At 36.2% G+C, this 27752-nt stretch overlaps 1 pseudogene; it reads right to left on the reverse strand.

Moving 5' to 3' along the window:
• Positions 1-3571: 3571 nt before the first annotated feature.
• LOC149228388 (pentatricopeptide repeat-containing protein At2g13600 pseudogene) lies at positions 3572-6231 on the reverse strand (annotated as a pseudogene).
• Between the last annotated feature and the right edge of the window lie 21521 nt (positions 6232-27752).

A 27752-nucleotide genomic window follows, 5' to 3' on the forward strand; every position in this document is an offset into this window, starting at 1 on the left:
GACCAAAAGCCTCCCAAAATATGAATGTATGATCCAAATTGAACCATTGTATTGTTTGTCATCTATCTCAATGCTTTTAGGGTGGAAACATTGTAGGAATAAGCTTGCATGGTCAATTTTATCGGTGGGTCCTAGTTTGTAGATTAGGGGTTGAAACCTTCTAAGGTATTAAACAATATTTTTGGGATCAACACTCTCCCACTTAAACATCAAACCCCATGAAGTTATTCTACTCATGGAGACTTTTCCAATGGTGCAAGAATTGTGTCAGTTGGAGTTTAAATGCAAATGTTATGCCTCCCACAAGTTGACCTATCATGATTAACCACCATGATTTGAGAGGATGCCATGTCAGCCCCCTTTACTCATGCAAAAGAGACTAGCCACTTGTGGAGTATGAAAAAGACTCTAGAAGGGTCAAAGTTGTAACTCTAGTTGAGAATTGGAGTCAAACTTGACCAATAGTTGGCTATCATACTATATTAAAATCAGGCCATTAGGAGGAGTAAGGGTTCCATTCCATGCATTTATATCTTATCCCATAGTAGAGAAAAGCATATGAGAATTTCAGTTAGTAGGCATCACAAAGGAGTTTAGTATTATGTAGCAACCTAATAGGCCACAAGCCTCAAATAATTCTATAGGGAATGTTTTCTCCTCCATATTTGCATTATTTCCATTCTAGAGAAAATGAGAACAAAACAGCCCCACTTTCCAACTGAGTTTTCTCCAATAAGGGTTTCTTAGAGCTAACCTAGAACTACAAGACAAAGGCAACATGACCTTTGGCAGATTACTTTGAAAGGACAACTTCCACACAGCAAAATGGTACTCCATGGAGAAGGTAAATATCCTCACTTTATTTGGTAAAAGCTTTTGGTGACCAAAAGCCTCCCAAAATACAAAGGTATGATCCAAATTGAATCATTGTATTGTTTGTCATCTATCTCAATGTTTTTAGAGTAGAAAATTTGGAGGAATAAGCTTGCATGGTCAATTTTATTGGTGGGTCCCAATTTGTAGATTTGGGGCTGAAACCTTTTGAGGTCATTTTGAGGTATTAAACAATGTTTGTTGGGATCAACACTCTCCCACTTAAACATCAAACCCCATGAAGTTGTTCTACATTCGGAGACTTTTCCAATTGGTGCAAGAATTGTGTCGATTGGAGTTCGAATGCAAATGTTATGCCTCCCACAAGTTGACCTATAGTGATTAACCACTATGATTTCAGAGGATGTCATGTCATCCCCCTTTACTCATGCAAAAGGGACTGGCCACTTGTGGAGTATGAAGACTAGAAGGATCAAAGTTGTAACTCTAGTTGAGAATTGGAGTCAAACCTAACCCCTAGTTGGCTATCAGACTATATTAAAATTGAGTCATTGAGAGGGGTAAGGATTCCATTCTATGCATTTGTATCTTATTCCATAGTACAGAAAAGAAAATGAGAATGTCAAAAGCATAACAGAGGGGTTTAGCATTATGTAGCAAACTAACAGACCACAAGTCTCAAATAATTCTATAGAGAGTGCCTTCTCCTTTGTACTTGCATTATTTTCATTCCAAAGAAAATGAGAACAAAGCAGCCTCACCTTCCAGCTGGGTTTCCTCCAATAAGGGTTTCTTAGAGCAAATCTTTGCGTTCATTATCGGTGTATGATTGTATTTTATTCTTATCTATTATCCGCATGTTATCTATTACATGCATAAGCAGAAGATCAATAATTAACAAATATGAAATCTAAAGGAATTAACTTTCACAGTATAGATTTCAGTTTATTTTAACAAATCTGTTATAACAAACTATCTAACGTCCAAAGCAGTTTACAAATCATGTTTGATGATAAAATTAGTCTCCAATGAATGCCGTGTTCAATTAAAGAAATTGTTTATTAATTTTTTTATTAAATTCTATATATAATTTTAGATCTTTATTGTACAATTTATAAATATATATTTTATCCAAGGCTTTAGGAGTTAAAAGGGCACTAATAGATATAGCTTTCTGTAAAGTTAATTCAACTCTGCACACAATAAAATTGTCACAAATTTCTGGAATTTAATGGTCTATCTTATGTAACTCTTGCTACACAGGTTTGATTTTTGCAAATTTATGTCACCACATTGCATCCAGTCAATACATAGGAAAATATCATGCGATGAAGATTTAGGCTGCAAGACACATTAGATTTATATCCCCTATTCAGTTTCTATGCTATGTACATCATCAGACTGGTTTCGTATTTTCAGAAATCCCTCTTCTCCTTCAGAGAATGCAGCATCATTTTTTCCTCCATCACCATTGTTGTATTAACGACATTGGCCAATACACAGCACTGTCCTGATTCCCAATGTCTCCAGACTATATATATAAAGCAATTGGAACTAATACTCCAATCCATTATATAGTAGGTGATTTTGTAAACTAGAAGCAGAAAATGCAAACAAGTAAAACTAACTGAGGAAAACCGTGTTCCTACAGAAAGATTGACCAAAATTTTGAATTTAGCTTGTTTTGAAAGTTTGAAGTTTTGAACTCTTATCAACCTACAATATAGCTGCTTATTGATGGATGCATCCTAGCAAGGTTTGTCTTCCCTGTAACATCAAAAAAAAAAATTGTAAGTGTACCATTTTTAAATTTATTTTACTTTACCCTAATGTGATGCATAAATTCAAATTCCATTTATATCTATTCAGTTGGACATTATATTTGTTTTGTCAGCCTACTTGCTTTAAAATGTCTGTCTCTTACCTTTGCGAAAGCTCCGTTCATAGAGTACTCGACACAAGATCAGAAAATAAGATGCTGCGTTCTGTGACTTTCTCCTGGTATGTGCCAAAACTCAAATCAGAAAAACTTAAAAGTTCACGTTCATCACTTTCAAAAATGTTTGGCCACAAGCTTTCTTCTGTTAATAGAAATTATTAGATAGGCTTAAGATGCATGAGCAGAAAAACAATGGTGTTTAACAGAGATCCAAAAATCTATGAGAGAAGAACCCAATAATACAAGAGCTTCTGTCAGAAGTAGCAGACATACCTAGGCATCAAAGATATTCAGCTGTTTCATTGTTTCCTGTCAATGTGATAGAAATCAAGCTCTTCTAATATGTTTATACTAAGAATGGCATGCAAAGTTGTCCTAAACGTGACATGCCATTTGAGAAGTGTTCTCACATACATCCTGTACCTTGATTTAAAAATAAACAGGTCTGTGTCGTTGATGGCACCGTTTATATATCAGATAATATTTGCAGTTTTGAACCTGTTGTCATTTCTCCAATATTACATCATAAATGAAGAATTAATGAATGAGGGGAGTTTAAATTATTATCATAGATAAATCATAATCCCCAGAAAATCAAATTCCATAATTGAGATAATGGAATCAGTATGCATCGAGAGTAACAATTTCACTCCCGATGATCTTGTAAGGGTACTTGATGGCAATGTGGCAATCACAACAAATTCAAAGGTTTGTGACTGTACAAGTAAGCAACCATGGAACTGTGTTGTCAAGCCCTAAGGCAACGTCCAGCTTCTCACTGTGGTGACAAAGAAACTCTGTTACTTGCGCTGCTCCTCCACATCAAGCAGTACAGATTTTGTGTCAGGCATATATCCTGCCTCCTTCATCCGCTTAGACAAGTGATCCAGCATTGCATAAATTCTATCTGACTGTGGGTGAGATCTATCTCCTACAATAAATTTGTGCACCACATTCTTGATTTCAATCCAACTACATCCAGGATTCTTCTTTACCTCCCTATCTTTCATCATTCTTCTCACCTTTGCAACATCATCCCACTTGCCCGCAGCAGCATAAATATTTGACAGCAAGACATAAGCAGCTGCATTTTGAGGTTCCAAATCAAAAAGGTGTTCTGCTGCACGTCTGCCTATATCAAGGTTTCCATGGACTCTGCAAGCACCAAGCAAGGCCTTCCACAGAATAGCATCAGGCTCATAAGGGATGGAGTTGATAAGGTCCTCTGCTTCATCCAAGTGCCCTGAACGACCAAGAATATCTACCATGCAGACATAGTGCTCCACTCTTGGTCTAATACCATGATGCTGACTCATGGATAAGAAATAGTGCCAGCCTTTATCCACTAGGCCTGTATGACTACATGCAGCCAGAGCACCAAGAAATGTAACGTGATTTGGAGTCAAGCCTGCTTGTTGCATTTCTTCAAAGAGTAGTAAGGCCTCCCTGCCATGTCCATGCTGAGCAAACGCTGATATAATTGTGGTCCACAAGACCGTGTCAGGTTTATAAATTTTATCAAATGATAGCCGTGCATCATCTAGGTTCCCACATTTAGCATACATGTCAACTATGGCACTTCTCACAAAAACATCTGACTCGAATCCCACTTTGATTATTTGAGCATGAACCTGTTTGCCCTGTTCCAGGGTTGCTAGGTCAGCACATGAACTTAAAACAACTGCCCAGGTGGAGTTATTAGGTTTCACACAAGATTGTCCCATTCGAGAAAAAAGCTGCAGGGCTTCCTCATCTTGTCCATTCTGAACATATCCTGTAAGGACAGCAGTCCATGATATGACATTTGCCTCGGGCATTTTCTCAAATAGTACACGGGCATCAAATGTTTTTTTATTCCGAGCATATCCCACAATCATCACATTCCAAGATTCCACATTTCTTTCAGGCATTTCATCAAAGAGCTGCCGTGCCTCATCTGTTCTTCCATTCTCTGCATATCCCACAATCATAGAATTCCATGACAGCACATTACTTTCACACATCCTCTCAAAGAACAGACGCGCATCATCAATTTCCCCACATTTCGCATACATACTAACAAGGACATTGCCCACATTTACATTTGACACAAAACCAGTTTTGACAGTGTGAGCATGGATTTGCTTGCCATCTTCAAGGGCTGCTAGGCTCGTGCATATGCCCAGGACACAAGTTAGGTTGGACTGGTTAGGCATTGTACCAGTACTAAGCATCCGGGCAAAGAATTCCAATGCATCTTTGACATACTCATTCTGGGCATATCCTGCGATCACTGAAGTCCACGAAACTACATCTCGTTCAGGCATTGTATCAAACAGTTGCCGTGCATTATCTATGCTTCCACATTTGCCATACATGTTAATTGCTGCATTACCCACAGAAATATCAAATTGAAAACCCATTTTAATACTGTCAGCATGGACCTGCTTGCCTGGTAGCAAGACTTCAAGGCTGGCACATGCACTCAAAACACCGGTGAATGTAAATTGGTTTCGGTAAACACACCCCTCATGCATACAGGAAAAGAGATCCAATGACTCTTGAAAACATCCATTCTTGGCATATCCGGTAATAACCGAAGTCCATGACACAACATCTCGTTTGGGCATTTTCTCAAATAATTGGCGTGCATACTCCATGCGTCCAATCTGAGCATATCCTGCTATCATTGTATTCCATGAAACTACATTTCGTTCAGGCATTTTGTCGAACAACTTTTGGCCGTCCTCTAATTTACCATTCCTGACATATGCAGCTAGCATCGCATTCCAAGTAACAATATTCCGCTCAGGCATTTTGTCAAACACGTTGCTTGCTTGCTCCAGTTGTCCATTTCGAGCAAAACCAACAATCATCTTAGTCCAAGAAACCACGTCCTTTTCAGGCAGTATTTCCTGGCGTGCATTTTCTATTCTTCCAATCCAATTCCGTAGATAACCAGAAAGCATGATGTTCCATGATATTGTATGTCGTTAGCGTTTTTTGTCAAACATGTGGCGTGCATTTTCTGTTATTCCCCGTTGAGAACATCTGTTAATCATTTCATTGCTAATGGTACAGAAGAATTGTACCCTTTGGTTTTCTCCTCTGTTCTTCATGAACTACTCAAACCGGTACGAAAATACCAATTTCCAATTTAGATGTAAATTTATTAGTTTCGTGTTGTTTGCCATTGAAATGCGGTTTCGACCATTATCTCTGAACAGTCAATGGTTTAAGCAGCCTCTAAATGATGAGGTGATCGAAGTTATCATTTCAATCTTGCAATCCAAACCCAACAACAGAGGGCAGCAGTCACATGGGAAAGGGTTCAACTTTATGACAGTAAAAATGAAAGAAACAAATGGAAAAACAGCGCTTCCTTCCTTTTATCGTCCCAAAACCATGCTCCAAAACCTGAAATATGGATCATGATTCCGTGTGGATCACTTTAACATGTTGCCAGGGTATATATGACTCCGTGCTTACTTCCTGTTCTTTTCTATGTGAGTTTTATATAATATCATATTGTATTTTCTTGAAAATTTTATGATAAAATTTTATAATTTTATAATAAAAACATTAAAAACTTGAAAATATTATTTAAAAATTTAAATGATTAAAAATTAATATAATTAATTTAAATTCAAAGTAAGTATGACCCTGGGCTTATTTGCTTTGTTCTTTTCCATATTTATCCAATTATGGTTTATTATATTTTCTTCGAATAACGTTTAAAATTATAATAAAATTTATATACATTATTGAAAGGTGAAAAACACTTAAAAAAGGTTATTGTTTAAAATGGTGATTTAATTATGGCAATGATTTATTGAAATCACAAGTTTGATAGGTAAATTTTTCCCAATCGAAGTGCCTCAAGGAATTTTGAGGGTGTTGAATTTATATATGCAGTCAAAAATCTAATTTAAACAACACAAATCACGATTTGACTACAAAAATTTTCACTGGATTATGGCCAGAAATCCGCCAAAAACTCCAAAAAATCTCACATATAAACATATAAGACTGGAAATTATTTTTTATTTTAATGGAAAATTATTATTATCAAGTGTTTGAAAAGTGATTTTAAATGAAGCAAAAATATTAATATTATTTTAAAAAACTAAACTACAAAACATTGTAACTACTTTGTGTTATTAATTGAGAAGCTTTGAAATAATTATTTCAATTATTTGAGATAAAGTCATAATCAACTTCCTCACAAATCACTAAGACAATCCCAAAGAATAGTCTCCACTTCTCATGCTTAGTGAAGGTAAATTATTCCTAAGTCAAATGATCTGAATCATATCATTATATTGTTTCTCATCCATCTCGACTTTCAAAGTGGAGAAAGTGGAGGAAACAGCTCATAACACCAATTTTACCAGTGGGACCCAGTTTGGCAAATTTAGGTCTGAAACATTCTAGAAGAATTTTGAGGCACAAACGACATTCTTTTTTGGTAAAACTTTGCGACTTTAGTGTGGCAACCTTTGTTTCCTATTTTACACACAAATACCTTTACAATGGCATAAGAATCGCCTCAAACAGAGTCTGTATGCACATGTTATTCCACTCAGAAGTTGACATTCATGTTTTCACCACCATAATTCGAGAGGATGCCAAGTTAAGCCCCATTACTCATAGAAAAGGGGTTAGCCACGTGATTGTGATGAAGAAGATTCTAGAAGAGTCCATATTGTAACTCTAGTTAAGAGTTGACTTAGTCAAACCTAACCACTAGTAGACTATCGAGTTGTGTTATAACCGAGTCACTAAGAGGGAAAAGGGTTCAATTCTTTTCGAGTGCATTTGTTCTATAGACAAGCAAAATAGCTGAGAGGGATAGAGAGAGAGCACATAGAGAGAAGTTGTGCATTGTAGAAGCCCATGGGCCATAGGGCTTACTTCTTTGCACTCACAGTCATTTTCTATTCAGAAAAATAAACCAAAGTGGCCTCACCTTCCAACTAGGCTTTCTCCTGGAAGGGTTTCCCATGATATATCTTGTGTCAACCATAGTTTGTGAGTTTTTATTTCGTTGTTCTCTATTTTTTGCATAAATTTTAATTTGCATGCATACACGATAAACAATAATCTACATATTTAGAAATCTAAAGTGGAATAAACCCTAATAATGTAGATTTTCATATTTTTAAGTATAATTTTATCAGATTTGTTGTGATGAACTATCTAGTAGAATATCCATGACAATTTATGGTTCATATTGGTATCAAAGCATGTTTATTTGGATATGTTGTGGATATTTGCAAGGGATCTAGATCAGCGAAGCCAAAAGTCATAAAATACTAGTCATGGTTGACGAATCTGTGATTAACCCTCGTGATCTTGCATATGAGAGGATTTGCAACTGGAAGCACAAGTTGTAGATATAAGCCGCAATGTGAATCTCCTTACGTTGACCCTAAGCAATAAGCTCGAACTATTCAGAGAAGATGGGGTTCCTAATGTAGAGCACTAATAAAAGGGTAGATCTAGAGATCAGAAAGAAACATAGAATGAGTTGAAGAAAGGACCCGAAAAAGATCAACCCAGTTTGAATATCTTAAACCATTCACAATCTTTGTTCAAAATGGAAGTGAAGGTCAATATGAAGTCGTATCAAGGTAATATAGATGCTTTGAACCTAAATCATTGGTTGCAACAATTAGAAGTTTATTTCATTGTTCATCATATCGAGGAAGAACAAAAAAATTATTTGCGCAACTGAAGTTAACAGGCCATGCCCTAACCTGGTGGGAAAGCCACGCACAGATCTTGAGGTTGGAGGGGGGTCCTCTAATGACTAAATGGGGGGACTTTAAAACCCTCATAAAGTCACAATTTTACCCTATTGAATATGTAGAGGACTAGTAGATTTGATGGCACTACTTCAAGCAGAAGTAGGGGTAGAGTGTATAAGTGTACACCACAAAATTCAGAAGGATGGCCATAATGTTGGGTATCTCCCCAAAAAAACCCAGATGTACTCCTTAAGTATTTTGGGGGTCTACACAACCATCTGCAAAAGCAAGTGATGTTGTTTAAGCCTGGATCGGTAGATGAGGCATGTGTACAAGCACAATACCTAGAAAACATAAACCAGAAGGGAGGGAAATCAAGTGAATCAAAATAGGAGTGCCATGATGCTTCTAAGGAGGGGAAGAAGAAGTCGAAAGGGGGAAAAGATAAAAAGACGACAACCACAACACACTAGTGCAAGGATCCCAACAATCACTGCAACCATTATAAAGGAGAAGTGTTGAAAGTTGCATCTAGATTTTAACCTGAAGAACATAAAGAAATATAATAAGAAGAAGAATCTCATGACTATTAATTCGAGCAACCAGATTGAAAGTGGTTCAGACGTGGATGAGAAGATCATTTATACATCAGTGCGAAAGGAGGTGAATCTAAGTAGCCTTCGGCAATATGAAGAGAAAGAAATGACCAAACTCTTTCACATTAATATACAAATCAAGAAAACAAATATTGATGCTTAGTTTGACTCAGGATTGCAAGTGAATCTCATTGCATCAAAGTTGCTCAATAAGTTGGGATTGAAACTTCATGATCATCCAAGCCCATATCCATTGGGATGGGTAAATAAGGATGAAAAATTAAAGGTAGCAAAAGAATGAAAAATTATATTTGCTACCAATGTTGATTTTATTAATGAAGTAGAACTAGATGTAGTTCCCCTTGATGTACGTGGAATGGTGTTTGGAAGTCCCTACATGTACATGCAAGATGTAATATTCATGCGGAGAGCTCACTAGTACGGACTTGTCAAGGATGGAAAATCCTTCACCATCAATGCACATAAAGGAAAATAAAAAATTTCGCTGGTAAGTTCCAACCAAACCAAAAAATTGATTAGTTCTAGCAAGAAGTTTGTTCTATTATTTTTAAGAGAGAATCATTCTATAGAAAAGTCAATATTAACAAAGGCATCCTTAGATGGGTGTACTAAGAAACATAAACAACAACTAGTAGAGTTGATACATGTATATAGGGATGTTTTCTGGGAGCCTTAAGAGTTACCACCCAAGAGGGAAGTGGAGCATGAGATCCATGTATTTTTAGACTCCCTATTGCCAACATTGGGTTATACAAGCATTCTATTATAGAAGCGAGTGAGGGGAAGAAACAATTGTAGAAACTACTGGAAAAGGGTGTCAGTCGACCAAGTACATCAGCATGTAGGTCACCCATCATAATTGTGCCAAAGAAGGATGGGACTTGGCGAATGTGTATAGATTACAAGGCATTGAACAAAATTACACTCAAGAACAAGTACCCACTGCCTAGAATAAATAATCAATTGGCTCAATTGCAAGAAGAGAAATACTTCAACAAGATGGACTTAAAGTCTAGATATCACCAGGTTCGAGTCAGAGAAGAAGATACCTAGAAGATCAATTTCCAAATAAGGCAAGGTTTATATGAGTGGTTATTCATGCCATTCGGCCTATGAAATGTACTAGCTACATTTATGAGGTTAATGGATAATATATTAGGCCTTTTTATCGACTCATTTTTTATTTTCTATTTGGATGACATATTGGTATATAGTGCTACTTGGGAGGAGCACATCTCACATTTGACATAGGTGTTGGAGACATTAAAGAAGCACCAACTACTAGAAAATTTCAAGAAGTGTGACTTTGTACAATAGTCTTTGGTGTATCTTGGTTATGTGATAGGTGGAGGATATTTGAAGATAGATCCTTCCAAGATGGAGGCCATCATGAAATAGTTTGTGCCTACTAATATTTCTGTGGTTAGGAGTTTCATTGGTTTATCGCAATACGTAAGGAAATTCGTAGCCTCATTTTCTATGATAGCAACACTACTCCATGCCATAACAACAAGTGGCAAGAGTTTCTAGTGAGGAATGGGTCAGCAGAGGGCCTTTGAGGATTTAAAGAAGAAGATCATACAATCACCAGTTTTGGCATTATCTAACTTGCAACAACCCTTCAAAGTGAAGATAGATGTGAGTGGGTATGTTATGGGAGTGGTCTTGATGCAGGGAAAAAGGCCTATATGCTACCATTTTGAAGTATTTCAAGGGTAAGTTCTTAACTACCCTACCTACAAAATGGATCTATATGCCCTGGTGCAAGTTATGAAGAAGTAGAAGCACCATATAATGGGGAAGGAGACAATAATCCACATAGATCACCAACCATCGCAATACCTACAAGCCTAGAGTAAACTACAACAAACTAGGCATTATAGGTGGATGGGGTTTTTACGGCAATCTCATTTAGTGATCAAGTATAAAAAGAGCAGCACAAACAAGTTGGCTGACATGCTTTCAAGGCCACCCATATCAAACGTCACACATTTTGGAACTCTAATTCACATGCATTCATTCACCTGTTATGCATATGGAGAGACACATTTAGAGGATGAGACTTAAAGGAGGTGTTTCAATATTTGCATAGACAGAGTCATGTGCAAGATGGTGACAACATTGTTGGCTACTATCTCCAGGATGGGTTACTCTACAGGATGGATAAGTTATGTGTTCGTAAATGTGAGCGATTACAACTAATTAGAGAGGCTAACACCTCCAATGTTGCAAGGCACTTTAGTGTTGGGAAGACAATGGTCGACTTGTAGAGGTATGCACATTGGTCCAAGATGCAAAAATAAGTAGCTAGGCTCATAAGAGGATGCATGCTTTGTTGTACCAGGAAGCCTAGTAACATGAAACAAGGTCTATACCATCCCATTCTTGTACCCACACGTCCCTAGGAAATAATTTCCAGGGAATTTGTGGGAGATTTACCAACAACCAGGAAGGGACATGAGTACCTATTGGTAGTATTTGACAAGTTTAGCAAGATGGTGTTTTGATGCCCTATAAAAAAAACCATTAGCAGGCAAGAAGTAGCAAACATGTTCATTGGATAGGTCTAGTTGCACATTGGGGTGCCAAGGAGCATGGTTTTAGACAAGGACATGAGATTTATCAGTGCATTTTGGACTACATTGTGGGAGAATATGGACACGAAGTTGATGATGTCTAAAACATTCCATTCACAAATATATGGGTTAACAGAAGTAGTCAATAGGACTTTGGTGCAGCTTTTGAGGGGTTACAATAAGAAAAATCCAAAGACCTAGGATGAAAATGTGGCATATATACAACATTCTTATAACAGAGCACTCCACACTTCTACTCATAAGTCTCCATTTGAAACTTGTTTTGGATATTTTCCACCCTCACCTTTGGATATTGTATATGGGCAGTAAGGAGGAGTAAGGGAGGATCTTTCAAGGGATGCCTTAAGGGTTGAAAAATTCGTATAAAAATCAGGCAAATCCATATACAGGTACAAGAGACATTGCATATGTCACAAAAAAAGTACAAGGCCAGACATGATCAACACAGAATAGAGAAGTTGTTCAAGGTGGGAGACAAAGTATGGTTACAATTGAATAATGAGAGATTACAGGGTCCCAGTAAGAAAATAAAGGCTATGTAATATGGTCCCTTTGATATATTGGAAAAGGTGGGAGACAACACTTACAAACTTAGTCAATCCCCATACATATGCATTTACTCAGTTGTGAATGTAGAGAATCTAAAACTCTATGAGCCTTCCATGCTAAATCAAGAAGAGGAACATGTCCTACCTTTGGTGTAGGATTTGGCACTAGATTCTCAGGTAGAGTTGAAAAAGTTACAATTTTGTAGAAGAGGTTTAGAGCTACAAGATAGTGGCAACATGACCTTTGACAGATTAGGTTGAAAGGACAACTTCCAAACAAGGCTAAATGGTACACCAGAGAAAAGGTGGAGGAAACATTTCCTCACCTAATTCAATAGAATCTTTTTAGGACCAAAAAACTCTTAAAATGGGGAGGTGTGATCCAAATTGGATCACAATATTGTTTTCCATCCATCTCGATGCTTTTAGAGTGGAGGAATCATCTCATATGACTAGTTTTACCGGAAAGACCCAGTTTGGCTTGGGATCTAAAACCTTCCAAGAGAATTTTGAGGCATCAAACGATGTTTTTTTGGGAGAAAACTTTGCCTCTTTAGCTTAACACACCTTTTTCCCTATTCTACGCATAGAGACCTTTCTAACGACATGAGAATCTCCTCAAATGGAGTCTGTATGCAAATGTTATGCCACTCGGAAGTTGACCTTCCTGTTTTCACCACCATAATTCAAGAGAATGCTAAGTTAGCCCCCATTACTCATGGAAAATTGGATATCCACGTGGTAAAGGTGAAGAATATTCTAGAAGAGTCCATATTGTAACTTTGGTTATGAGTTGAGGTAATCAAACCTAACCACTAGTAGGTTATCAGGTTGTGTTATAACCATACCACTAGGAGGAAAAGGGGCTCCATTCTTTTTGAGTGCATTTGTTCCATAGATTAGAAAAATAGTTGAGAGGGACAGGAACAGAGCACATAGAGATGATTTATGCACTGCAGTAGCCCACGAGCCATAGGTATTTCTTCTTTGTACTCACAACCATTTTCTATTTAGATAAAGAGAGCAGAGCGACCTCACCTTCTAGCTAGTTTTTCTCCCAAAACCGTTTCCCAATATATATCTTGTGTCAAATGTGGTTGTGAGTTTTTATTTCATTTTATTTATTTCCTCCATAAATTTTAATTTGCATGCAGATACAATAAACAATCATCTACAAATCCATAAATCTAAATAGGAATAAACCATGATAGTGTAGATTTTTAAGTATAATTTTATAAGATACGTTATAACAAACTTTCCAGTGGAATATCCACGACAATTTACAGATCATCAAAAAACACCAAAACATAAAAGCAAGTGTGATTATGACAAATTTAGGAGCTACTCTAAGAATGGACAAAACATTCTTAAAAGCTTAAATTTGTTTGACGCTAATGCAGTCTTTTTTCTAATGATATTTTTATGTACTCTAAATTCCTGAAGCACCAACTCATGGAAAAACATAATAAAGTGTTGGAAACTAAGGTTAATGGGAGGTGCCTCCTCCTCCATATACACCCATGCCCCACAAACCTTGAAAAAGAAAAAATTGAATGGTTGGCATATTTCTCTCTCACCACTAAAGGATGCAACATGGGTGTCTCTTGTGTGGTCCTCCTTCTCCCTCATCTCCTAATTCTCTCTCTCTCTCTCTCTCTCTCTCTCTCTCTCTCTTTCTCCTTTCTCTTGTAAATATGTAATAACACTCCTCCGTCCTCATCAATGTACATCATTTCTCTTTTGTTTATCCTCCTCCTTAGCTCCCCACTGCCTCACTACCATGGGTACAACTTAACACATATGTTTCTATGGCATCCTCGCCAAGGAGGTGCATGCCCTAAAGAGATCTCAAAGCAACTCCAACTGGGAAATTTGAATATTGCAAGGTGACATCCAATACTCAACCCTTCAAAAAATGAGATGGATATCTCAAATGGAATATATATTCATAGATGGAAGATAGGAAATATATCTACAAATTGGAGATAAAAAAAATGGTTTTTTATAACTAAAGTAATAGATGAAGGAATTTGAAACTACCTAGACATGCCTCACCTAGAAAGATAGAAAATTATAGTAATGACTAAATAAATAATAAGAGATAATAAGACAAGTAATCGATTACATTAGATACCTAACAATGAAGACTATTTCAATAAAATACTTGTGTAAAAAATTCCAATAACAAAACATGACTCTAACATATAGATAAAAATAATATGAATCATAATTATAAAATTATAAATTGTTTCAATATAAATATTTCAGTTTTTAATATAATAATTTATTAAAATATATATTTATTAAATTTGAAATAATATAATAGCTTGAGTGGGCCTAATGGTTAAGAACATGTGTTTCCTCTTAAGAGGTTACAGGTTCAAAACTAGAGGGGTAGAATATGTATGTCTTTATAGACTTAACAATCAAATCGTTATCCAAAAAAAAGTCCCTTATCCCACAAACAAGAGAATTTCATACACCAATTTAATATCTAGCTTAATCATGACTTTAAAATAAAATAATAATTATATTTTTATCAAAACACTTAAAAAACCATAACCTAATAAAACAATTATTATATTTTTATCAATATACTTAACAAAGAAAAACCATCACCTCATCCAGAAGAACCCTCCCTTTATTAGAAAAAACTAAAACCAGCTAATTTTATAAGTTTTTTTTTTTAAATGAGAAAAGATGTGAAGTTGTAAGTTACAAATGCCCTTTTCTTTAACATTATCTTTATGTTAATCCTTTGTCCCCGGGATTTTGGTTCGCGTGAGATAAGACAAATAGTAAAAGTTTTGGGTGAAATTATGATCAAATTTAAAATAATAATGTTAAATTAAAATAATATATGATAGGTGATAATTTAAATTATTTTAAAAATATTATTAATAATTTAAATTATAATTTATGATGTGTGATAATTTAAATTATTTTAAAATTATCATTATTAATTTAAATTATAATAAGCAATTCATTTTGATTTTAAGTTATTACATATTAAATTTACTTAGTTTTGTCGTTTTCATATTATCTTTTTAGAGAGCTAAATGTATTTGTGCTTATTCAAACGTGTCATAATTATGGTTGTAAAAAGGTGTAAGTTTTTGGTTAATCTTGAATCATATGTTTATTAATATTACTATATTTAAATGGTTTAAAGATTTTTTTGGGGTTGAATTATAAATTTTTATGAATATTTTATTATAATAATATTTTAAAATTTTAGATTATGTAATTTATTTATTTAATATTTTAGATTAATTATCATTAATTTAATGCTTAAATTTATTAAATAGTTAAATTTAAAAAATAAAAGAAATGAGTAAAATGACATGTTATTTACAAAAGATGTATTTTGTGAAATTTAATATATGAGAAAACTTAAGTAGAAAAGGCGAGGCTTATGCTTTATTATTTATTTATTTATTATTTATTATTTTATTTTATTTTTATTTTTATTTATTTATTTTTAAATTTATTTATTATTTATTTTATTTTATTTATTTATTTTTCAGTATGAAAACATAAAAGATAAAGAAAGAGGTATTCACTATGAAATTGCCTTTGACACTCTGGCTTATACGGCTACTACATAATTTTTTCTCCTTTGTTATGTTATTAAAATATCGCTCCTAGATGCTCTTCTCAACTATGGAACAAATATAATGCTAAATAATAGAACTCTTTCTCCTCTTAGAGACCTGATATTTAACATAGTGTTGTAGTCATCTAGGGTTAGGGTTTTTGCATCCTCAACCCTCAATCAGTGATAAGGTTTGGACCTTCTATAATATTCTAAACTCCACATGTGCCTGGCCCCACATGCGTGAGTAATGGGGGCAATGTGGCATCCACTTGTACCATGGTGATCGACAAAGTAGGTCGACCTTTGGGAGGCATAACTTTCACATACAAGTTTTGATTGAGGTGATTTTTGCAATGTTGGGAAGGCATCAATATATAGAACAATGTGGAGGGGACGGGAGCTAAGATCACAAAACATTGTTCCCAAAACATACATGTTCCAAACCTTAATTTCCCAAATTGGAACCTGCCACTAAAATGGGACCTGCACATAAATTCCTCCTATTTTTCTACATATAAAGTACCAAGATAGATGAAAAGTTATGTAATGACCATTTCCAAATCATCCCTCCTCATTTAGTGACTCTTTTGGTCTCCAAAATATTTTACAAAATGGGATGAGGAAATATTTCCCCTACCTTATCCTTGGAGTACCATTTTTCCTTCCCTAAAAGTTTAATTCCGATCCAATATGATAAAGGTCATGTTGCCCTTGTTTAGTAGTTCTATAATTCTTCTACAAAACTATATATTTTGAGAACATTTCCTAAGCTTTTGGTGCTAAGTCCTCTATGGTGGGTAGAACATGCTCCGTAGCTTCTTGATCTAACATGGAAGGCTCATAGAGTTTTAGATTTTCCACATTCACTACTGAGTAAATGCATATGTATGGGGGTGGACTAAGTTTGTAGGCATTATCATCAACCTTCTACGATACTTCAAAAGGGCCATGCCATAGAACCTTGATCTTCTTACTAGGACCCTATAGTCTTTCCTTGTTCAGTTATAACCAAAATTTTGTCCCACTTTGAATGATTACTTTGTTTTATGTTCGTCATATAAGAACTTGTACCTCTACTATGACTTCATTAGTGTCTCTTGTACTTGTAAATGGATCTATCTAATCTTTCAACAAATTTCTTTTCTTTCAATGTTTCTCCTATGATGTCTCCACTCATTCCTCCTTGTTGTCCATAGACCACATCCAAGGGAAAAGGAAACAAATATCCAAAAAAAGTTTCAATAGGGGACTTACAAGTAGAAGTACGGACTTCTTTGTTATAAATGAGTTAAATACAGATCAAAATTTCATTGTAGGTCTTTAGATGTTTCTAACAATAACCCCTCAAAAGTTGAACCAAAGTTTGATTGACTACTATTTTCCCATCTATTTGTGGATGGAATGTTGTAGATCTCTCCAACTTAGTGTCTATCTTTTCCCAAAGTGTAGTCCAAAAGGCACCAAGAAATCTCATCTCCTTATCTAATATGATGCTTCTTGGTATCCCAAAGTGCACCAAAACCTAATCAAAGAACATGATTTCTATTTCTTATCCTTTGATGGTATTTTTCCAAGGAATGAATGTGCCTCTTTCCGTACATGTGAACTGCCACAAACAAATAGTCATGTCCCTTCCTAGTTGTTTGCAAACCACCCACAAAATCCATGGAAATACATTCCCATGATTTAGTGGGTATAGGTAAGGGATGGTATAAATCTTACTTTCTATTAATAGGCTTGTTGGTACAAAAAAGTATGAATCCTCTAATATACCAACTTACATCTTCTTGCTTTTTATGCCAATACACAAACTTTTGTAAGTTGGCAACTATCTTGCCAACACCAAAATATCCTATAACCTTGGAGGTGTGTAACTCTTTTATAAGTTGCAATAATTCATCTTTAGGAACACAAATCTTGTTTAGCTTATAGGGAAACCCATTCCATAGATAATAGTTAATATTACCGTCAGTTTATTCTATACAAATGTGTCCCTATAGTTATTTAAACACCTATTTAAATCCACCATCGTCTGTGTATGCCTCTTTGTATGCATCATGGGTAGAAGGTTCCATGTGCATAAGAGTTCTCAAAGTTGTGATATTGGATTTGGGTGGTCCTGAAAGCTGTTGAAAAATGAAGCAAGAAATTCTCAATTGATTTTGCCTTAGTCAAATTGAGAAAATTCAAATTTCCACATCATTAGACACTTGGATGCAATTAACTTGTGTGACATGGATTGTGTCACCCATTTTACTCAGTAAATTCAAGTTGGAGGAGTTAGAGTTCAGTTAAGCATGTGTGATTAATAATTTGTAGCAATCAAGGTCATTTATTTTAAGTTGTTTTCAGTTAAACTAGTTCTAACTGTTGTAGGAACTAGTGGAAGGCTAGTTGTGTAGTGGGACTTCAGTCTAACTCAATGATCCTCCAATTAACTGATTAATCAACCCATAATAGCTAGTGCATGCAGAGAATTCGAGTTCCCCGGTTGTGGTGGAGATTCCAAGGCAGTGTAACATCAGTTGTAGATTATTCTTAAGTGTACAGGTTTTGTACACAGTCAGATGATCAACCTTGGGAATTACGCAATCAATTTGAGGAATTTCCTAAATAGTAGGGGCCTAGTTTCTCAAGGAATTGCACAATAAATAGGGGCTCAACTAGAGGTAAAAATTGACTAAGTTTGGGTTTGAGCTTCTCAGTGAGAAGAGAGATAGTTTATTCACTTGTAGGTTGTGCTCAGTTGAGAAAAGCAATTGTAATACATTTCTATTCATTAGATTAATGTAAGCAAGCATAGGAGTTTTTTGCAGATTTCTTTCCCCTAGAAAATATTGTGTGCATTTGTGTTATTTCTCATTGCATGTTTATGATTGATGTTCTAAATTATGAAATAAATTCCATAGAGAAGTAGAGTATTTGTGTCTTGTGATTTCGATTAAAATTTCATGAGCAGTTGCAAATCTACACTATAATTTCTACATGGTATCATAACAGGATTCACATTAGAGCATGAATTTTGAAGTTGTTTCTAAGGAGGTTTTAATTTGCAGTTCAGTGAAGTAGGTTCTCTTCAGAGTTGGGAATATGACCTTCAACTGGCTGATACTAGAGTATGCCTTGGAAGGCAACTCTAATTTCATTGCATGGAAGGATCGCATGGAAGTGGTGTTGGATGACAATGGATTGCTAGAATACATCAATACAGATGTTGCAAAATTACATGAATATGATGCACATAACCTATCCCAATGGAAGAAAGATGTATCCAAGAAAAGTACAACAATATTGGAGGGAGTGCGAGACCACATTATCACAAATATCCATAGGAAAGAAACTCCTTATGCAATGTGGCAAGAACTGAAAGATGTATTCCAAAATAACAATGACCATAGGAAATTGGCGCTCAAGGATAAGCTTCAAAATATCAAGATGCAAAAGAATGACACTATTCAACAACATTTGAGCAGGTTCACACAAGTTCACGATGAGATTGCAAGAGTTGGTTTTATTGTTTCAGATGATGACTTGGTAAGCCTATCCCTTCTAGGCCTTCCCAAGAGTTGGCATAACTACCAATATTCGATGAATGAGAGGGAGAAACTACGGAATTGGGAACACTTATGGTATGATTTGGTACAGGGGGAAATAAAGTAGAATACCAGAGATGGGACTTCATCCAAGGGTGAGGATGAATAAAACTTTGAATTGCTTGGAAATGGAAAGAAGGGAAAAGGGAAGAAACCTCAAATCAAACCAAAATCCAACCAAGGGGGAAAGAAGAAAGATTTGTCCAAAATTAAATGCTTCAATTGTCATGAATTCAGGCACTATGCCATAGAGTTTCCACATAAAAAGTCAAGCAAAAAGAGTTAAGGAGGAGTAACAGGTGAAGCTTTGGCTTCACAGTTCGAGCTTGACTTCACCCTTATCACATGCAAGGCCAACATAGTGATAGGGAGCGTGTGGTACTTGGATTTTGGTACCTTGTTCCACATGACTGGGTGTAGAGACTTTTTCAGTGACCTGGAGGAGAAATATCTCCAGATGCACAACGATTTAGGGGACAAAGAAAGATATAGCGCGATCGAGATTGGTACAGTCACCTTTTAGAGGGAGCCAAGCTCTCCTCTAAGACTCAAGGATGTCATGTTCATTCTAGGCCTAAAGAAGAATCTCATCTTTTTTGCAGTTTTGGAAGACCGTGGTTATGATGTGATCTTCAACAAAGGGAAAGCATTCCTGAGACACATATCCATGGAACAGGTGAAGCATATCAAGGTTCATGTGAAGAGCCTGTATAAGCTAGATGTGAAAAATTGTGTTGCATTAAGCACTAAGGCGAAGAAAGTGCAGAGCCGCGATGTTGGTGAACTTTGGCACATAAGACTTGGCCATTTACATCATGGAGCTTTGAATATTATGCAACAAATAACCACTAGCCTCCCCAAAGGAGCACTTGAGAAACAAGATGTATGTAAAGGATGTACCTAGGGGAAGTACACAAAATCCACATTCCATGATTAGGACAACAAAGCACATGCAGCCTTGGAAAGGATCCACTCTAATGTTTATGGACCTTTCTCGATAACCTCCACTACCAGACACACATATTTTGTCATTTTTAAAGTGTTGGATCTTCTTCGTGCGGAAGAAAGATGAGACATTCTCCAAGTTCGTAGAATTCAAGGCATTGGTTGAGAAAGAAACCAAAAAGAAGGTGAAGGCTCTCAATAGAGATAATGGAGGTGAGTATGTTTCAAATGAATTCAAAAATTATGTGTGAAAGAAGGCATTCAAAGAGATCTGATAGAATCCCACAACCCACAACAGAATGGGGTGGTTAAGATAAATAATTGTAGCATTGTGGGTAGAGGCATGCAAAACAATAGTCTACTTGCAGAATCAAAGTCCTCACCAGATTCTTGGTATGATTACATCGGAGGAGGCTTTCTTGGGGAGGAAGCCAGATGTGTCACACTTCAGGATTTTTGGAGCCTTTATTCACTGACATGCCTCCAAAGAATCAAGGAAGAAGCTTGAGCCGACAAAAGAGTTGGGGGTATGTGTGGGTTACAAAGAAACTCCTCACAACTACCGTGTGTACTTTCCTTCCCTCAAAATGAAGTTGTGTGAAGGGATGTAAAGTTTTATGAGGAGAAATCTATTTGATGATTTCTTAAGAGGGAGCTTCAGATCCCACCAAAAGAGGATATTTTAGCTCCAAAGGAGGAGCCTCAAGAAGTTGTGGAGTAGCCATAAATTGAGGAGCATAGAGTGGAGACATCCACTCAAGCAAAACCATCCAGAGAAGGCATAAAGAGAACCTGGGAAGCTAATACACTTGTTCAAGATGTGAGGGAGAATGTGGGAGCTCCTTCAAATTTGCGTAGGTAGAGAAGGTCATCTGAGCAATACACTGGCTACATGGATCTAATGAATAAGATTGTAGAGACTGAGCCATCCTATTTCGAGGAAGCAGTAGAGAAACCTATATGGGTTAATGCAATGGTCGAGGAATATGAATCCATTGTAAAGAAAAAAGTTTTGGAAATGGTCCTAAGACTAATAGATAAATCATTTGTGGATTCGATATGGATTTTCAAGGTTAAGCATGCAGCAAAAGGAAGCATAGATAAGTATAAGGCCAAATTTATAGCCAAGGGATACTCTCAAGTTGAAGGAGTTGACTATGAGGATAACTTTGCTCCTATAGCAAGGTACTTGTCCATTAGATCAATTCTTGCACTGGTTGTGTAGATGGGGTGGAAGATCCACCAGATGGATGTAAAAACAAAATTTCTCAATGGGGTTATTGAGGAGTAGATGTACATCGAGAAACCATAAGGTTTTGAGACATTTGATCAAGAGTCTCATGTGTGCAGACTCAAGCGAGCATTATATTGTCTCAAACATGCACCTTGTGCTTGGTACACTAGGATCGAAAGTTATCTCGCCGGTTTGGGCTTCATCAAAAGTGAAGTGGATGTGAACCTCTATCATATCTTGGTAGAAGGTAAATTTCTTATTATTTTCTTACATGTTTATGATTATTTTTTGACTAGTGATGGGCAACTGATCATATATTGCAAGGAGGACCTTACAAGGGAATTTGAAATAAAGGACATGGGTCTCATGCATTACTTCCTCGTGTTGGAATTATGGCAAGGTGATGGGGAACTATTTGTGTCTCAAGGAAAGTATGCAAATGATATACTACATATATTTTGCATGGAGAGTTGTAAGCCCATGGAGACACCTCTAGTGACAAATTGGAGGAAGGAGGATGCCACTTTAGGTGAAGAAGTGGATGCTACCATTTATCAGCAGCTAGTGGGTTCACTGATGTATCTTGTGAACACACGACCATATATGTGTTATGAAGTTAGCAAGTTGATCCAAGCTATGATTAGGCCAACTAAATTATTTTGGAAGGCAATTAAGCATGTTTTATGGTACCTCAAAGGCACTACCTAGTTTTTATAATGGTACAGAAGGATAGAGGGAGTGAAGTTGTGTGGCTTCACCAATGCATATTGGTTAAGAATTCCATCCAGCTGAATGAGTACATCGGGTGGAATTTTCACTGTTGGGTCCGCAACATTTTCCTAGTACAACAAGAAGCAAAGATTTGTGGCGCTCAGTTTGGCAGAACAAGAATACATGGTTGCAAGTCAAGCAACATGTGAGGTGATCTAGATTAGAAAGATACTTGTAGGAATGTTTGGTTAGATGATGGATCCAACTGTGATATATTGTGATAATTAGAGTTGCATCAAGCTCTTTAAGAATAATGTATTTCACGATCGATCCAAGCATATAGATATCCGGTATCACCATTTGTGGGACTGTGTGCAAAGGCGTATAATTTTGCTACAATACATTCTGATAGAGGAATAAGATGCTAACATTTTGACACAGGTTTTTTCAAGAGGGAAGTTCGAGTTCCACAGGTGCAGGATAGGGGTGATTGATAATCCCTTTCTTGCTGAGAGGGAGTGTTTAAAAATGCAACAAGAAATTCTTAATTTGATTTTGCCTTGGTCAAATTGCGAAAATTCGAATTTCCACATCAGCAGACAACTTGGATGCAGTTAACTTGTGTGACATGGCTTGTGTCACCTATTGTACTCAGTAAATTAAAGTTGAAGGAGTTATAGTTCAGTTAAGCATGTGTGATTACTAATTTGTAGCAATCAAGGTTATTTATTTCAAGTTGTTTTCAGTTACACTAGTCCTAATTGTTGGAGGAACTAGTGGAAGGTTAGTTGTGCAGTGGGACTTCAATCTAAATTAGTGATAATCCAATTAGCTAATCAAGCAACCCAAAATAGCTAGTGCATGTAGATAATTTGAGTTCCCCAATCGTGGTGGAGATTCCAAGGTAGTGTAACATTAGTTGTAGACTAGTATTAAGTGTACATGTGTTGAATGTAGTCAAATGATCAACCTTGGGAATTGTGCAAACAATTTGAGGAATTTCCTAAATAACAGGGGCCTAATTTGTCAAGGATTTGCGTAAGGAAATAGGGGTTCAAGTAGAGGTGGAAATTGAATAAGCTTGGGTCTGATCTTCTCAGCGAGCAAAGAGATAAGTTATTCACTTGCAGGTTGTGCTCAATTGAGCAAAGAAATTGTAATACATCTTTATTCATAAGAGTAATGCAAGAAGGCATAGGGGTTTTTAGCAGATTGCGTTCCCCTAGAAAATAGTGTGTGCATGTGTGTTATTTCTCATTTCATGTTTGTGATTGATGTTCTAAATTGTGAATTGAATTCTGCAGAGTAGTAGAGTAGGTTTGTTTCTTGTGATTTCGATTAAAACTTCATGAGAAGTTGCAAATCTACACCATAATTTCTACAAAAGAATGTCTACCAACTTCTTAGTGCTTCACTTCTTATATTTGATGACTAGATGAAATTACCACAAAATTCCCATCCACTTGTAATGTCTAATTTAGTATAGATTAATTATTCTAGGTTTGCATATACTATAGGGGTTGGAGATCCTTATGGATAATGGTTTCCATGACCATCAAATAGTACTTCCACTTCTTAACAACTTGAACCAGGGTATAGAGTTTTTTTATCATATGTGTAACATCCATTGGTTAAAAGTTCATGTAATAAAAATTAATCAAGGAAAAATAAGACCATGGTTAAGGAACACGTATTCCAAGCTGAATGTTGGGCAATACATCCTAGTGTGGGTGTTCATTCGGTTTATTATGTCTAAGGAAATTGGAAAAGGAAATGACTAAGGCATTAAAAAGGAAAAAATGTATTTTGGCACATTTATTTATGAAAATAATGGAAATTAGGAGAAAAGGAAGGTGAAAGGTCACAAGTTGCATGTGAGGAGGAAATTGAAGGAAAATAATGGAAAATGAAGAAAATAGAGGCCTCACTGATAAAAAGGCTTCTGAGGATCAATTGGAAAGCTCTTGGATCAAGTTTTTTCTTAGGTTTTGCTTTGGAGCAAGGAAGGGAAAAGCAAGCAAAGGAAGGACAAGGAAAAGAAAGGAAGGCAAATATCAAGCAAGGAATAGTAGGACCAAGCAACTTCAGTAGGAATATTCGTAGGTAACATATTGCATGTGTGATTCCCTAGCTGGTTTTTACATGCATGACTGTGCATGTTGGTATATGGTTCTCTTGTTGTCGGTCGCATGGGGTTGTCGGGTTATGACAATGGTTTTCAGCCTTGCCTTGCCTTTTGTATATAGCCATGGTGTGATGGGATTATTTTCTTAGTTTTGAGATTTGGAATTACCGGATGGTTTCATAATATAGGGTAGAGGTGGTCTCAGGAAAATTCCCAAAGGCCTAGAAATCCCTTGACTGGTTTTGGTGGGACACATGGTAAAGCTTGAGGGTGGAGTCTCGGTTTAGAGCTTAGTGATCTGGTGTGGGTTGTGGTAAATCCTTAGAGACTGGTGTCTCAATTTAGGGCCTAGTGATTCAGTGTGGATTGTGGTAAATCCTGAGAGACAAGGAGACAAAAAATTCCTCAAGGATAGTGATGGAGTCCGGAGACATTCCTAGCTTGGTTTGGTTTTGTGATCGTGGTGTCGATTTTGGTGGAACCACGATTTGGTGAGGGTGGAGGTGGTTTAACCTCTAGATTCCCTTAGTTTTTTTTGGATTGGTTTATCCATGAAATCCCTCATTCATGCTTAGAATATGACATGGGGGTGACTAGCTGAAATAAAATTTTGGTTCAGCCATGTCTACAGTCAGGTGGTACAAGGAAGTACCGAATCGGGTCAGCTTTGCCTATGCTTAATAAATGCTAAGTTATCTTTCTTTTTACTTGTTAATATGTGGCTTTAATAGCTCTTATCTCATTGTTATTTACATGGTTTAATGTTGGTTATAAGCATGGTTATATGACTGGTTATTGTCATGGTTATTTCATGTATTTAATTGTAACTGAAAGGATAATGGATGCAAGACCTAATTGATGTGAATATAGTTAAAGGAAGATGGTGGTGATCCTTCTTGTCAAGTCTCATATGAGTTATCAGTCATTTATGGTCTGTCTTGTATTCACTTCCTGTAGATTGCATTGATGCCAAGTGTTTGACAGAATGTCAGTCCCAATTGGGGATGGTTAGGTCTAGTTTTGGAGTCAATTTTTGATTTGTAAGTCTTGTCATCATGTAATTTATGGATTTTGAAAGATACAGGGGTTTATGGGTAGTGACTGAGATTCTGGGATTGAAAAGTGGCACAAATCTTGGAGTCAAAGGCCCAGGTTTGAGGAGAAAAATCCCTAGTTTCATGCATACCCATGATGTGTGAATGTCTGGAGGTTTTTAGATGCACCCTCGTACATATTAAGGGAGCATCGAGGGGTATAATGGTATAAAACTTAGTGAGACCCAGGGTATGGTAAGGGGAATAACTAGGATGCATTATGGGTTACTTGTAGCAGGTACAAAAGGTTTGTGTTGTGGGTTTTTGTCGATTCCACTTCCTTAACTGACACATAGGGACTCAAATCATATCATAGTAACTTCTCATCACATGTTTACCCCGGTTGGATGGTTACTTGGGTAGATGTGGGAGGATTGGCATTATAGAGTGGTACCATAGTGGGTTGCACTCTATTTGGGTCATATCTAATATCATGGGGTGGTATGAGAGCATGGTTCACCCCTCAGACTGGATGGGTTGTGTTTAGAACATGCATTCATGTCGGTTGCATATGTGTTCCTTTCACTTGTAGTCCATGTGCTTGTTGCATTTGCATGGTGTTGATCATGGTTGTTGTGATGTCGCCATGTGAAGGTTGATGGTGTTGTTGTGGGATGTGTCATCATGAATGATGGTTTTATATGCATTTGTTATGCATGTCGATGTCTATATGTTGTTATGCATGCATTTTCATGGTTATGGTTATGCACGTATAGTAGGTCAAACATGCATTATGAAGTCATTGTATTCATTTTAGGTCATCATGATGTTGTTGCTTTTTATGATGCTAATGTGTTGGCTGAGATAGAGTAGGAGATGCAGATAATCAAAGTGAAGATGAAGCATTGGACCTCGAGGCAAGAGCATGTCGTCATACAAGGTTGTATGTTGGGCATACATGTATGTAGGTTAAGGATTGTTATATGAATTATGGTTATGTGTATGCCTTTCATTCTATTGATGTTTTGGTTACATACATGATAGACACTAGTTGATTAGTGTAGTCATATGCACATGTGTCAAATAGTCATGAATGATAGTGACTTGTGTTTGTATGCATTGTTTTTGTTGTTTTATGTTAGATAACTTGATGATTAGGTTATATGTTGTTGATGAGCATGATATATAGCTTCTTGTCTTTATATGCTAAGAACTTGATGATTAGGGTTATTACATTAAGATCTTGATGTTATATGTGTCATGCTAAATTGGATTGGCCTATGTAGATGGCTATGGTTATGATTTTCAGGTATGAGCTGACATATTTGTGATATTATGCCATACTAATCTAGATTGTTTGTGCATATGTGATTATTATGTATGAATGATAAATTTTTATGAGTTTATGATGTGAACATGTTAGCTAGTTATTGTTATGGATATCACAACCTTATTTATGGTTGATTTGATATGTTGTGAAGTTATATCGTGCTAATATAGCTTGATTGTGCAGACAAGATAGCCTCCCTTGAGATACATTAAGGTATGAGTTTGCTTATGTTGTATATTTGGTGCTTCACTTTTTGATTATGCCGTCAATTTGGTGTTTGGTGTCTATTATGTCATCTAGTTGATTTATCTAACATGGTACGTTTATAGCTTGTTGAATATTTGATTTATTGAATACTATGACTATGTGTATATAAGAGTCCTTGCCAAAATGATCTTGTTTTAAGATGGTTGTACTAAAACATATGTGTCGAGACAATTGATATGTACTTGAGTGTAAGCATGTGACAGTTGTAGCATTATGTCTAATGACTATGAGTTGACTATGGATTATGACATGATTGTTAATCTTGGTAAATGTTGATTTCAAATTAATAGATATGTTGTATTGATCTTGGGAACATGTGGTTGACATGTGTGAGCAGTTGCAGGGTAACATGCTTGGCATTAGTATGACAAGGTAAGGTAACTAGTGCGTTGTTATGTTTACTTATGCACTGAAAATTATGTGTTGATGGCAATATGATACAGATAATTGCATGGAAAATAAATTACCATGGAATCTTGAAGAAGGCTTAGGTTGAGCTTTCCCTTGGAACTATTGGGAACCCATGGGGATTGAGTGATGGTGTTTGTTTCCAGTCTTGTGCTTTTGGTGTTTTGTGATTTGTTATGCTTGATTTGAGGTTTTGTTTACGTCTGGTGCAAGGCCTTGCCACTTTGTTTGTGGTGTCGTATT

The sequence above is a fragment of the Pinus tabuliformis genome, chromosome J, assembly GCF_031772625.1.
Source record: "Pinus tabuliformis cultivar Carrire ecotype Pingquan chromosome J, CPIR1, whole genome shotgun sequence".
NCBI classification, from domain to species: Eukaryota; Viridiplantae; Streptophyta; class Pinopsida; order Pinales; family Pinaceae; genus Pinus; species Pinus tabuliformis.